General features: G+C 45.7%; 1 protein-coding gene across 8 annotated transcripts in view; it reads left to right on the top strand.

The window, feature by feature from the left end:
* The window catches only part of NTRK3 (neurotrophic receptor tyrosine kinase 3), a 324,926-nt gene that overhangs the window by 157,389 nt on the left and 152,639 nt on the right, over positions 1-14,898 (top strand). The window lies entirely within an intron of this gene.

Below are 14,898 nucleotides of genomic sequence, written 5' to 3'. Positions count from 1 at the left end.
TAGATCTTGGTCCCATTAAAGTCGATAGCAAAACTCCCGTTGGCTTTCATGGGACCAAGATTATATCCTTAACAGATTTTCCAAACCCTCCCATTCTGTTCTAATCTTAATTTAGATTGTAAACTTTTTGAGGGACAGGCTTTGTGTCTTTATGTGCCCTGTAAAATGCCAGGCACATCTAAAACACTATATATATAATGATGGGGATGGTACAGGGAACAATAAAGATTTCAGAACCCCCTTCCCTCCCCAACACACACATGCACTGGAAGCAATTCAGGATCGCAACAGTCACAGACTTCGTAAGCCCACTGACAAATCCATCTAAACTTTAGAATAAAATATTTGGAATTGGCTCCACCTCCACTTAATGCTTCTGAATCTTGAGTTCAAGATTCTAGGATTTTCTGGCAAGAATGGACACCGTTGAAGGATCTGTGGGTAAGGTTTTATGAATTCACACAAAAGGCTGGATGGCTCTGAGGACAGATATGGGAGGGGTAAGATTTGAGAGACACATGCAGGAGGTCTCATGCTGCCGCATCTAGAACAATCTTGGAATTTCTAAATATTGTAAATGACACTTTTTTAACTCAAAAAATGTTATATCCAACATGGCGGAATTCTATATTAGACCTCATCTTGTTAGAAAAAGAGGAACCGATAACAGAACTAAAAAGCAATGATAATTTAGGTACAAGTGATTATGACTTGAGCACATTTTTAATGTGCAATCAGAATAAAGTCCAGACCATACATACACACACACACTTGGTGCTTTATAAGGGCCAACTTCATAAAAAGGAAAACAATTATCAGCTAAATCATCTGGGAGGAAGAATTTAATCAGAAAAAATGTGAATGATAACTGGGAATTGTTTAAGAATACTTTAGTAGACCCAAAAAAGCTACAGTCCTACAGTTGAGGAAGAAGGCTGTATCGGTTAAAAACTGACCTGATTTAGAGAGGAAGCTATATATTTTTTAAAACAAGGGGTGGGGAAAATAATATAGCAAATGGAAGAAAGGGAAAGTTGATATTAATGAATATAAATCAGAAACTAGGAATTGCAGAAAATTGATAAGGAGAGGAAAGGAACACAAGGGAAAATCTATGGCAAGCCGAGTTAAGGACAATAAGAAGGATTTTTAAAATTATATTAGGAACAAAAAGAATCCTAACAATGGTACTGGTCCATTACTAGATGGAAACGGTAGATTTATCAATGATAATGCAGAAAAGGCAATGGTATTCAATTAATATTTCTGTTATGTATTTGGAGGGGAAAACAGATGATGTAATCATATCATATGATAACATTCTTCCATTGCTCTAATATCTTCGGAGGATGTTAAACTGCAGCTACTGAAGTTAGACATTTTGAAATCAGCAGGTCTAGATAACTTGCACCCAAAAGTTTTAAAAGAGCTAGCTCTGGAGCTCGCTGGACCATTAATGTTGATTTTCAATAAATCTTGGAACACTGGGGAAGATCCAGAACACTGGAAGAAAGCTAATGATGTGCCAACATTTAAAAAGGGTAAACAGGATGTTCTGGGTAATTATAGGCTTGTCAGTCATCGATCCCGGGCAAGATAATGAAGCAGCTGATACAGGACATGATTAATAAAGAATTAAAATATGGCAATATTATTAATGACAATTAACATGGGTTTCTGTAAAATACGTTTTGTCAAACTAACTTGATATCTTTTTAGATGAGATTATAAATTTGGTTGATAAAGATAATAGTGTTGATGTAATATACTTAGACTTCTGTAAGGCGTTTGACTTGGTACCTTATGATATTTTGATTTAAAAACTAGAATGATATAAAATTAACATGGCACATATTAAATGGATTAAGAGCTGGCTAACTGATAAATCTCAAAGAGTAATTGTAAACCGAGAATCATCATTGAATAGGTGGATTTCTAGTGGAGTCCTGCAGGAGATGGTTCTTGGCCCTATGCTATTTAACTTCTTTATTAATTACCTGGAAAAAAAACATAAAATTGTCATTGATAACGTTTTCAGATGACCCCAAAATTGGGCGAGTGTTAAATAATATGGAGGACAGGACCATGATACAGAGTGATCTGGGTTGTTTGGTAAAGTGGGTGCAAGTAAACTAAGTGTTTTAATATTGTTAAATGTAAGTATATGCATCTAGGAACAAAGAATGCAAGCCATAATTACATGATGAGGGACTCTATTGTGGGGAGCCAGTGACCCTGAAAAAGATTTGGGGGTCATGGTGGATAATCAGCTGAACATGAGCTAAAAGTGTGATGTAATCCTTGGCTGCATAAACAGGGGAATCTTGAGCAGGAGTGGAGAGGTTATTTTATCTTTGTATTTGGCACTGGTGTGACCGCGGCTGAAATACTGTGTCCAGTTCTGGTGTCCCCAGTTCAAGAAGGGTGTTGATATTTTGGGGAGGGTTCGGAGAAGAGCTGTGAGAATAATTAAAGGATTAGATAACATGCCTTACAGTCAAGTATCAGAGGGGTAGCCGTGTTAGTCTGGATCTGTAAAAAGCAACAGAGAGTCCTGTGGCACCTTTAAGACTAACAGATGTATTGCAGCATAAGCTTTCGTGAGTGAATCTGACGAAGTGGGTATTCACCCACGAAAGCTTATGCTCCAATGCCTTACAGTGATAGACTCAAGGAGCTCAATCTATTTAGTGTAACAGAGAGGAGGTTAAGGGGGGACCTGATTGCAGTCTATAACGGGTCGGCAACGTTCGGCACGCGGCTCGCCAGGGTAAGCGCCCTGGCGGGCCGGGCCAGTTTTATTTACCTGCTGACACGGCAGGTTCGGCCGATCGCGGCCCCCACTGGCCGCGGTTCACCGTCCCGGGCCAATGGGGGCGGCGAGAAGCGGCGCGGGCGAGCGATGTGCCGGCTGCGGCTTCTCGCCGCCCCCATTGGCCCGGGACGGCGAACCGCGGCCAGTGGGGGCCGCGATCGGCCAAACCTGCCGCATCAGCAGGTAAATAAAACTGGCCCGGCCCACCAGGGTGCTTACCCTGGTGAGCCGTGTGCCGAACGTTGCCGACCCCTGTTCTATAAGTACCTACATGGGGAACAAATAACAATGGGCTTCTCAGTCTAGTAGAGAAATATAACATAATCCAGTGGCTGGAAGTTGAAGCTAAGACTGGAAATAAGGTGTAAATTTTTAATGGCCAAAGTAATTACCATTGGAGCAGTTTACTGAGGGTCGTGTTGGATTCTCCATTGCTGACGCTTTTTGAATCAAGATCAGATGTTTCTCTAAAAGATCTGCTCTAGGAATTATTTTGGGGAAGTTCTCTGACCTGTGCTATACGGGAGGACAGACTAGATGATCACAATAGTCCCTTCTGGCCTTGGAATCTATGAAAAAGGCAGAGGCAGTATAGTAGTGAAGTTGCTTGAGAGGCATCTTGAGGCTGCATGCTGTCCCTTAACGAAGCCCCTAGGGAAGGGGGAAGGCTGTGAAGAATTAGTTCCAATCTACATGTCTGAATAGTGTGTGTGGGTCGGGGGGGGGGGCATCCCAGGGGAATAAAAGCAGAAAGATGTTTTATGAAGTTATTAGCAGCTGGTGGTAAGTGCCTATTTATCTGCACCGAGCTGCAGAGCCTGGGAGCGGCTGGAGTGAGATTTGCTGTCATATTGGTTCTTTAAGGATAAATAACCTTGGCTGGAATTTGCACTAATGATTTCCTAAGCGTGGTGCTGCTGGAGTTTCCAGACAAAAATTGTTTTTGTTTTTCAAGGGTATAGATGGGGATGAGTAGGAGGCGGGAGAAAGGTTTGTTTCCCATTTTGTTCTCATTGGGAGGTTGGCAAAAGATGCTTGTGTTTTATTTCTTTCTGTTTTTTTCAAACCCCTCCCAAGATTACCTTCCTTCCATCAAGGAGTGTGACCACTGGACATGGTCCTGCTGAAGTGTGATGAAGGCTGTTCCTTCAGTCATCTGGGGAAGGTTCTCTCAAACCCTCTGGGGGCTGCCTCTGCTGGCCTTGATGTTTCAGTTGTACAGGTTGGTGGAAGTGGACACATTGCTGGGATGGATGCTACCTACTCAGAGGAGTTTGGGATGGGGTCCAACAGAAGGCTTTCCATTTGCATTATTGGGGAAGTATATGGCTGCACATGCAACTATTTTGCCCAAGTTGGCAGTGAAACCAAAGCAGATGCACAAAGCCATCTAGCCAGGGTTTGAAGATTGTCCTGTGCACGTATCAATGGGATGCAGTTGTCAGCAAAGTATATTTCCATCTCCAGATGGAACCAGATGGCGATCTCCAGTTGCTAACCTTCCTAGAGGAACTCTCACGGATCTGTTTAGGCATTTATTCCCTGTGCAGCAGGGTATTATCTGAGCACCTTACAGAAATACCAGCGTCGACAGTAGTTTAATCAGTGTTGTAGGTCTGTTTTTTGGCTTTTTCCTCTTCCCTTGCATGTGAGGGGAAATGGGTAAAAATTAAATGTTGTATTACCACTACAGTTATTGTTCTAGTAAAAAAGGGGAGTCTTGTATTTAGTCCTATGCCAGGTTAACCTTTATGTAAGGGAGTCCCAAAGCCCAGGCTGCCACAAGTTTCATCCTTGTAGTAGATAGTTCAGTGCCTGAGGAGCCCAGTTGTCATGGGAGGTCACGGTCCCTAAGGTAGTCTGGGCTCATTGCATTGAGGGCTTTGGAGAGCAGGACCAGAACCTTGAATTTTGACTTGTTGTTCAAGAGGAAGCCAAATGTCTGGAGTACAAAAGTTATATGCTCATATCACTCTGTATTGGATAGCAGGTGAGCTGCTATATTTTGAATCAGATGGATCTCTTCAGGTCTAGCATTGTTATGCCCAGATAGAGTACAACTGCAATAATTTAGTCTGGAAATCACAGACACAGTGGATCTGATAGTGCAAAGCAATCAAGTAATCAAATATGTTACCAAAAAAAAAAAGTCATCAAGTATGTTAGAGCGTAGTCTCTAGTCACAGATACAAGAAAACATTCCTGGTGTATACTGGCTGCTAGAAGGTGAAGACTTGCATTCTCCATGTGTTCTGTTCTGGATGTTTGTTCCCTTTTCTGCAGCACCGAAGAATGCATAGAACGTCTGTGGTCTGAAGAGGCATCTTTGCTCACCCCACTGTACTGCTGGAAATGTGCAGCTGTCTTTGATCCTTCTAGACATCATGCTTTCATAAAACTCATGAATGATATTTGTTAACTTCTGAGTATCCTGAGGATCTTTCTGAAGATTTTTCATGGTGATGACTGGCCCATGGGCTGTGATGGGAGGCATTTTGTGTGCTCCCTTGCTGTACTCTCCATTGGAGAAAATGCTGAAGTAGTATAGCTTAACAGTAATCATGATGATTCCCTGTGTTTTAGGGAAGGCAGTGTTACCTAATGGCTAGAGCACCTGACTGAGACTCAGGAGACCTGGGTTCCAGTCTCAGCCACTAGACCTTAGGCAAATCACTTATCCTCCCTGTGCTGTCATTTCCCCCATCTGTAAAATGGGGGTGATACGGACCATTGTGAAGTGCGTAGAGATCTATGGATGAAAAACGGTATCTGAGAGGTATTATTATTATCAAGACACCTACAGAGGGGAGTCACTGAGCAGGATATGGGATCACAGTCTATAACTACCTTCCAGGCAACAATAGGAAGGCAGGAAGGTAGGTGGTTGGCACAGTTTCAGAAGGCAGTTGGACCCCTTGCGGTGGTGTGATGTCCAGCGAAGGAAGGATTCTGAAGGCCCTGAGGAGAAGGTTCTGAAGGCTAGGTGCAGTTGGGCAGTAGGGTAGGCTTCCCAAGTGGGTGATGGCGACACTGTCCCTGTGGTGATGGAGGCACTGTTTCGAGAAGACCAGTGCTCAGCACCCAGCCTCTCACACTGTGACATTGGTGGCCAGATTTTCATGAGAGCGCAGCACCCGATGTACCTCCAACATGCTTTTTGAAAATCTGGCCGATAATGGGCCCTTTGTGGCGAGAAGCCCTGCAGGATGTAATGGAGATTTGTCAGGGTGACCCAGGGGATATTTTCCAGCTTGTTTATCTGGCTTTATGAAAACTATTCAGGCGGAATGAACATTTTAGTGAAATTCTTCGTGTTACAGCTCTTGTATTCCGAGGGGCATCGTCATCTTAAATGGATGACACTAGATTCACTCCATCACTCTCAGCTTGATCATGGCACTGCCCAGACCTTCATAAAGTGCACAGTACTTACAGCCCCTTTTGCTTCTGCTCTAGCAGTATCCAACCGCTCCGCTGATGCCCCCTGCTTTGCCTCCCATTTGCATTATGCAGTCAGCCAGGCTTTCCCTTTAATAACCTTGTCGCTCGCCTTGAGAATTAGTTAATACTCTTTAGCATAAACATTGAACTGCATCCCCAATGCCTGGGAAGCCTGCATGGATATATTGTTCCCAGCATGCCGGCTGTCGGAGCTGCGTGGTATGTATATATTTTAGCCTTGACAAGTGGAGTATGTAAAGATTTTCCACTTACCGCCCTGCGTGGTCTGGTTGGTTCCAAAGCGTGCGTTAGTTACGGCAGCTTTCAGTGCACCCTGCGTCGATCATCGTGTTGGTGGATGTGAGTATTTCATGTGAGAAAAGCTCTTTTCCTGGAGAATGAATTAAGAAGCGCGGTTATTGCCACTTGAGCAAAGCAGTCCCAGGCTGGGCAGCAAGATGCATGGGTTGCGTTAAAATTAAGAGAACAAACATTAATACGGAAATGGAAGGGGAATGGAGACCGGGGAACTGGATTCTGTTACTTCTGAGCTAAGACAACCTTTGAGGCTCTCTGTTGCTCTGTGGGGATTTTGGAACTAATACAGCTGATAGCATCACATGAGAGGGTGAGAGTTTCATATGTATACCCATGTCTGCATGTGTGTGCATACGTGCGTTCCTTCTTGCAATTTATCTGGTGTGCATGTCGATACATTTATAATCCGGTTGAACCCAATAATCAGTTATAGCCCGTCAAATGGCACTGAAAGGTTTTCTTGCCCCAGCTAACACCCTCTGCCAGCATAACATACTTCCTCCGTTCAACCTCCGCTTTGAAAACTGCTGAGAAAACAAATGTGCCCAAAACGTCAACGCTCTGAGTGAAATCCTGGCCCCAGTGAAGTCAATGGAAGTTTTGCTATTGATCTCAGAGGAACTAGGGTTTTATTCTCACGCTCTTCTGAAACAAGGAGGGAATCAAATTCCAGACTGGAGACCCGGCCCTGACAGCGCCCTGTTCTCTAAGGCATTAATCAAGAGGGTATAAGCCGCAGTGCCTGTTTTGATCTCAGCTGTCGGGGTACCCACAGAGAGAGCATCTATCGCTGCGGTATCCAGGCCTCTGACTATGAAGAGAGAGCTTCATGGATCGGAACTAGCATTCTGAATATTTAGCTGTACTGAAGATGCTGCGGTCAGGGGCGGACTATAAATTATTGAATTTTATATAATAAACACACATACCATGGAACCCACTTATAATGAGCGTGGGCCTTGCAGAAGTCTGTTTACAGGGCACTCAGATGACATTCTATGGGACAAATTGTGTGTCCAATACCAAAGCAACCACGTGGCGCTCCTCCTCCGAGGTAGGGAATCCAGAAAGCCAGATGTGGGTTGGTAGCTCCCTCTGGGCCCTGGGCAACAGCATTAGTTTTTCTTAAAGGGTCACCTTCCAGGACATTGTATCAGGATGTGATACATCTCAAAACAGAGAGACGTGTTCCTGGTTTGAGGAGGGACGGTGCAGGAGACTTGTTACTATTTGGAAATGGAATTTACACATGAAATAAAGGCATAGATAGTGATGTCCTCCCCCGGGAAGATGTTAACAGCTGGTTGGACCACTCCACTCAGTCCACTGATCTAATGCTTTCTCATGTGCAGGTATCAGCGTGGAGGAAACAGGGCTGTGGGGGCCTTTCCCGCTTATCTTGCTCAGGAATCTCTCTCTCCCGCTGACCATGGCATCTGGGCCTCTTGCACAATCTGCAGTGTTGATCTGAGGGGAACTGATTAGCAGCATAGTCAGCCAAAATCCTGTAGGAGGTAGAACTCCACTCGCTTTCAAAAATAGTTTTTCTTCCAACCAAAGCAGCCTGCCTTTGCCAAGATGTGACATAAGGGAGCTATGCACGTTCCGCTATTATAATCCCTTCCCTTGTTAATTCATCCCAGCCTCACTTTGGAATAATGCAAGAAGACAAACCCAGGAAAGATGATTTTCAGAGCAAGCCCATTCCATGACCGAGCAAACCGTCGGGAAGCAGAGTGGGGTGTTGTGAAGTGGATCTGTTTCCTTTGAGGCTGCTCTGGCTCCTCGGAGTTCAGCCTTGCCATGTTGTGGCCTGTGCGTGTCCAGCTGTTTCCATAACATCCTTCCTTTGAGGATGAACTCCGGCCAGACTTGAACATACTCTCCCTTTTGACCCCTCCCTTCCCCAACTCACTTTTGACCTTCAGAACAGCCTGTGTGCTCTCAGCCTCTGCCAGAGCATCTAATGGTCTGTCTTTCTCTAGAAACGTGGGTCTTTTCCTCTTGATTTTTTGTAAAGTGGTTGAGGGAATGTGTCCATCTGTGGTGGTTAATGAAGCAGCAGTCTGGCAGTGCTTCCTCCCCAGTCCCATGCCAACAAACCACTGCAGTACAAGCTTCTCTCATACACTATCACCTGCCAATGACTTCAGTCCTGAGCTGGTGGCATCACCCATTTGGGGGGGAGGAGGGGCAATGTCAAAGGTAGCTCAGTCTCTATGTAGGCTAGGGGGCCCATATTTTCCCAAAGGGAAAATGAGACACTGCACAGGGCCCCAGAGCCCTTCCCTACTCTGGCATGCAGGCAGGGCTAGTCCAAGGTCCCCCTCTCCTGTCTGTGTGCAGGACTGGCCAGAGTCCCCCTGCAGCCCGAGCCGCTCTCCCAAACCCTCCCTCCTGGGCGGGGCTGGTGTTGCCGCTCACCTCCTCCCCACACGTTCCTCTGTGCCCCGTGAGGGTTCGCACCCCACTTTTTTTTTTTGGCAAAACTGGGCATTTGTCCCGTTTACTCTTGTCAACTGATGATCAAGATGGCAAGAGCAAACGGGACAAATGCCCAGTTTTGCCAAAAAAGTCGGGATGGCAGGGCTTAAAAAAGGGACTGTCCCACCCAAAATAGGACTTATGGTCACCCTAACGTAGGCTCACGTTTCTGGGGGCTCTCCTGAGCACTGGGCGATACTTACACAGCTAAAACTCTATGAAAATGTTCCCTCTGGTATCTGTGGTGAGCCCGAGGGCTGCCTACACTTCCAGCACCGCAGCAGCACCGCTCTAGTGGTTAGTGAAGACGCTGCCTGTGCCAATGGGAGAGCTTCTCCCACCGGCCTAGTTATTCCACTTTCCCTCGAGGCCACAGCCATGTTGACAGGAGAAGCCCTCCCGTCGACATAGCACTGTCTACACTTGGAGTTTGGTTGGTATGACTGCATCGCTCAGTGACGTACTTACAGTGTGAACCAGAGCTTTGTACTTTGTAGTGTAGACCAGGACATAGTATGTCTTCTGTTTGTTTGGGTTTTTTTCATAGCTGTTTGCACTATCTGATACCAGGGTAGGATACTTTGGTTACTGCAGCTACCATTCTGTGAATCAAATCAACTCCATGTTGGGCTGTCATCTTGTAAAAGACCTAAGAGCCAATGAACATCTTTCCAAATTATTCTAGGGGAGATTACTTGGGGAAAGGGTTTCTGGTGTTCTCTGCAGAAAGGGCTTTGATGCAAGAACTTCTTTCACATAGTTGAATAACCCCTCGTAGTTTTAACTAGACACTAGATTTGCAGCGTTTCCTCAGAGAGGCTTGTAGGCAGCAAGTAGGAATGAGTCTTTATTTGTGGTCTATAAAACACACAATAGAAGCCTCTCCTAGACATGAGAGCAATTAAAATGTCCACTGAGTGAATAAACACAGTCTAATAATAATGGTACAGTTAATGAGACTTCAGATGTTTTAGCAAACTGGCCTAGGTCTAGTAAGTTTGGAGATGCATTATCTGAATAAAGTTGCTGCTGCTGTGAATTGCAGAGATGTTTCCTAAATGCTGTGGGCTTTAAATGAAGCTTCACTATATCAGTACCAGCATCGTGGGTGGTGTGTATCCCATCCCCAGGGAAATATACTTTAGGCAAAACATAGTCTGGAAGGGACGAGAGCAATTTTGCAGAGCAGTTCACTTGACTCTCTCTTGGAAGGAATTCAGAGAAGAGCAACAAAAATAATTAAGGTTCTGCAGGGATTAAATTGTAAAAAAAAGCTAAGTATGTATACCTTGGCTAGACAACGGCTAAGGGGATGTGATAACCAGCAGTGCATATTTAAAAGATGTAAACAGTGAGGAAGGAGAGGGATTTCTTAGGGTAAGGGGCTAGAACTGGAAGTTGCAAGATAAAATTAAGCACAAGAATATGTAGCTTCACTATCTGGAAACTTTTCCTAATCATAGAAATGGAGGGCTGGAAGGGACCTTGAGAGGTCATCTTGCACAGTCCGCTGCGCCGTGGCAGAACCGAGTATACCTAGATCATCCCTGACAGGCATTTGTCTGACCTGTTCTTAAATACCTTCAGTGACGGGGATTCCACAACCTCCCACAGCCTATCCCAGGGGTCGGCAATGTTTGGCACGCGGCTCGCCAGGGTAAGCACCCTGGCGGGCTGGGCCAGTTTTAGTTACCTGCTGATGCGGCAAGTTCGGACGATCGCGGCCCCCACTGGCCGCGGTTCACCGTCCCGGGCCAATGGGAGCGGCGAGAAGCCGCGGCCAGCACATCGCTCCCCAATTTCCCTTGCTGCAGGTGAGCTGAATGAGAGCGTGGTATAGTTTCCAAAGTGAATGCCTCATCACTTGAGTAATTTAAAGCTGGTCTGAGCTAGTTAGGTTCGTTAGCTAGAAGGTCATGGCTGAGGAGCACTGGCAGCACTGTTTGAAGGTGGCAGAGCAGGACAGCCGGATGGATAGAAATCAGGGATGAGCAGAGATGAGTAATAATCAGAGGATTGCAGGACAAGATTGTGGTGCATTAGCACTGCAGGGCTGTGCTTGGGAAGTTTGCGTAGCCCCTGCCTGACCTGTGCCAAACTCTAACCAGAGCTATAAGACACTCACATGCAGTAAACGGTGGGGGCGAGGGACCTGCCTGGTTTTAAGATTAAGTTAGACAAGTTTATGGAGGGAATGGTTTAATGGTAAAACATATTAGCCGAGGAATACCAAGCAATGGTAGGCAAACAGGATAGTGGCTAACAAGGGTTAGGCTGGAGACTCTTGCCTACATGCTCGGGGGCTTACTGATCACCATATTTGGGGTCGGGAAGGAATTTTCCTCCAGGGTAGATTGGCTGAGGCCCTGGAGGTTTTTCGCCTTCCTCCGCAGCATGGGGCAGGGATCTCTAGCAGGAGGGTTCTCTGCAAATTGAAGTCACTAAGACACAGGATTTGGGGACTTCATCAGCAGAGTCAAGGAAAGGGTAGGGACGGTTTTGTGGCCTGCAGCATGCAGGGGGTCAGACCAGATGATCATAGTGGTCCCTTCTGACCTTAAAGTCTATGAGTCTATGAGAAGCACCAAATTCACCCCAAATCATAGTGTGGGAGGTGGAACAAGATACTGGATGGAACTGGAAAGCAGTGGGAGGAAGAACAAGATACTGGCCTTGTTTCCCCCAGTAAATTGTTCCTTCTATCCCTGCGGCTGCCATATTTTGTGCTCATGGGTGAAATTGCTAACTGGAAGGTGGGTTAGGGAGGACTGGCTGAAGTCTCTCAGCCTTGGCTGATTAATTAACTCTTCAGATTAATTTCCTTTCTGATTAGCGCCTGACTAATTCCTCCTAACTCTGTGAGACCTCCTCATCACTTAATCCTCTTTGTAAGCCCTCAGAGTGAAACGCTTGAAGTAAACATTAGCAAAAAAGGAAGACATTATGAAACACAACAGTGCTCCCGCTCCCCCGTTGGGACACCCCCTCCCGTCCCACCCCCGGAACACCACTTTCCCTTTGCTTCACCATGGGGGCTGCTATGAGGCAGATTCTCTCAAGGGTTCCTCAGAACCGGTCTCTTTTCCTCATGTCTAAACCTGCTTTGCGTGTTGTTTCTCCAGTGTGTCTGTAACAAATTGCATAATTTCACTTGTTGAGCCTGATAATTAGTGACAATATCCCAGTAATTTGCAAAGGGGCCGGAGGAGGGAGACTCGTTGAAGCTCTGCTCAGAAACATTAGAGGAATTTTTTCTCACAGCTTCATTAAAGACAACGTCCAAACTTGTCAAACAGCTTTTGAGCACAAGAGACTGACAGCGCTCCTGGGCTCTGCCGGGCATAGGTATCATGCAGACATCTCCACACACCTCTGCAAAGGCACCCCAATCGTAATCTGCCGTCCCTCCGGTTATTCCAGCCCTGCCTCCTCCAGCTTTTGAATGCAGCTCAGTCCTGGTCTGCAGTCCTCCTTCACTCCCCTCCCCCATTATTCCAGTCCTGCCTGCCTCCCACAGCTTTTAAATACACTTCAATCCTCATCTGCATCCACACAGTCATTCCACTCCTGGGACCCTCCTCCACAGCCATGCCACTGTACCTCAGTCCTGATTCGGATGAGCCGATATTATTGGGACCCTCCCAATATTAGGGGCTTTGTCTTATATACGCAAGTATACCCCCCTTTCTCCCTCCCCCCCAACGTGTCCCAGTTTTTCACACTTGCTATCTGGTCACCATACTCCTGATTATAATTAATTAATTTATTTGTATTACTGTTGCAGCCAGATTTGGGGCGCCCTCGTGTTAGGCATTGTACAAACACATATGAAGACCTGGATGATCCCTGGAAGAATTTACAATGTGATCCATGAAACTTGGGGGAGAGGTATATAATCAAATATATAATTGATGGTCAAATGGGATTAGTCTGTGTTGCATCTGTGTATGTGCAAATGCCTAAAACACTCCATGTGTCAATCACTGATTGCTGGGATGTCATAAGAAATCAGCCAGAGGAGAGTTGTGAAGGAGCAGAGTGTAGTGGCCCTGTGGATCGGTTCAGGGAAGATGTTCCATGTGTAAGGGGCAGGAAGGAAGAAGGCCTGGAGATAGATATTTGAGAAGCTCACAAAGAGGGTAATGAGGTTGGCATTGTTGGTAGACAGGAGAAGGTGGTGATCATGGTGGTAGGGGTGGTACAGTGAAAGAACAGAGTGGACAAATAGAGGTGGGTAGAATTGTGAAGAGCCAATAACGTGAGGGCAAGAGGTTTGAATTTGATATAGTGAGATGAGATCGAGGAGAAAGGTGATATGGCCAAAGCGATGGGCAATTATGGGGCCTGCTACAGATAAGGTCCAAGCAAAATGGATACACTATGAAAATCTGAGGACTCACATATGCTATGGACCTGATCTACAGCATCCCCAATTACACAAGTTCAGTGTTCTCCAGAGGGGAATGCTGTCATACTTGTAATCTGCCCTGGAAGCCCTCGCCCTGTCCCAGTTTTGACCACTCATACAGCCCTACTAATGCACCCTCCGTCCTTTTCTGTAGAGCACCTTCTGCTATAACAACCCTGGGCTCTCCCAACTAGTTCTGTCAATACACCTCCATCCTGACCTTCGGCACCTCCTGCTATTCCAGGAGATAGTTTCTGCAGAACAGACGACTGCTTGTTCCACTAAGAGCACTGTTTTTATTCCTGGGCATGCATTCCCAAAATCTATGGATGTTTTAATGAAATATAAGTAAAAACATAACTTACACCGAAAAAGGAAACCTGCCCAAATCAATCCCAGAGCGGAAACAAAACTTCCCCCATCTTCCTCCAGCATCCCACCCTCCTAACATGCAATAAACGGACACAACACCCACTGGAAACATAACATTCAAAGAGAAACAACAAATTCTGGTGCAGCGCTTTGACCAATGCTTTGTGGATAGCAACAAGGTTCTACTAGGAATCCGGCTGAGACCTAGCCAGCTCCTTTTGCTTGTGACCTCAGCTCGTGAAAGGCTAGTGCAGTGACACTTGGAGTGAGCCATTCCTTTCTCTTCATACATGTGCTGTACTTAAATGTTGCCTAGACTAATTAATCTCGGCTGAGTTTGAGCTGCCAAGTGGAAAAAAAAAAAAGAAAGAGGGTATGTGGATAGAGAAAAAAGAGGGCAATCATTTTTTTGACTGACGGTGAAAACAGCTATTTGAGGCTTTTGGAGCAGACACTGTTCGTGGATTCCAGGCTTCGCTGTGATAGCCTTGTGCAGCCCAGCCCGGAGTACCGCTGCACTCTCCTTGTCTAGCTGCTATGATTATGATATTTAAATCGGTCTTTAGATCTGCTGCTTCGCTTTGTCCCTGTTGGAAACAAATTACTCTGGCTGATAAAGGAGAGTGAACCATACGCAGAGAATATGCTGTTCTCATATACATGGCATTAAAGACAACACAGAAAGATTACTGAAGGTACAGTGCAAATAGAGACTCGGGCATACTGCAGCCAGGGAGCTCTGGCCGCAAAGCACTCAGGCAGAAGCTTCTGTTTTTTTCTGGCGCCGCCACCCTTGACAAATAATTTTTGTTTGTGCCAACTTTATTCTAGCTGGTGTATGACAAATTGTAACTGCACTCTGCCAGATGAAAGAGGCCTACCTAATTTCAGGCAGCTAGGAATTGGTTTACCAGAACAGACCGATGTTCTCTTTAGTTCAGTATCCTGGCTCCTGCCTTACTGGATCAGATTAATAGTCCATTTAGTCTCTGCACCTAATTGGGCAATGATGTTCCTTGTATTGGGCGGGGCAGGGTTCTTCCTGACTCCAACTGGTGAT

Source organism: Chrysemys picta, chromosome 10 (assembly GCF_011386835.1).
Source record: "Chrysemys picta bellii isolate R12L10 chromosome 10, ASM1138683v2, whole genome shotgun sequence".
Taxonomy (NCBI): Eukaryota; Metazoa; Chordata; order Testudines; family Emydidae; genus Chrysemys; species Chrysemys picta.
Note: the sequence above shows the minus strand (reverse complement) of the source record. Positions and strands in the feature narration are given on the sequence as shown.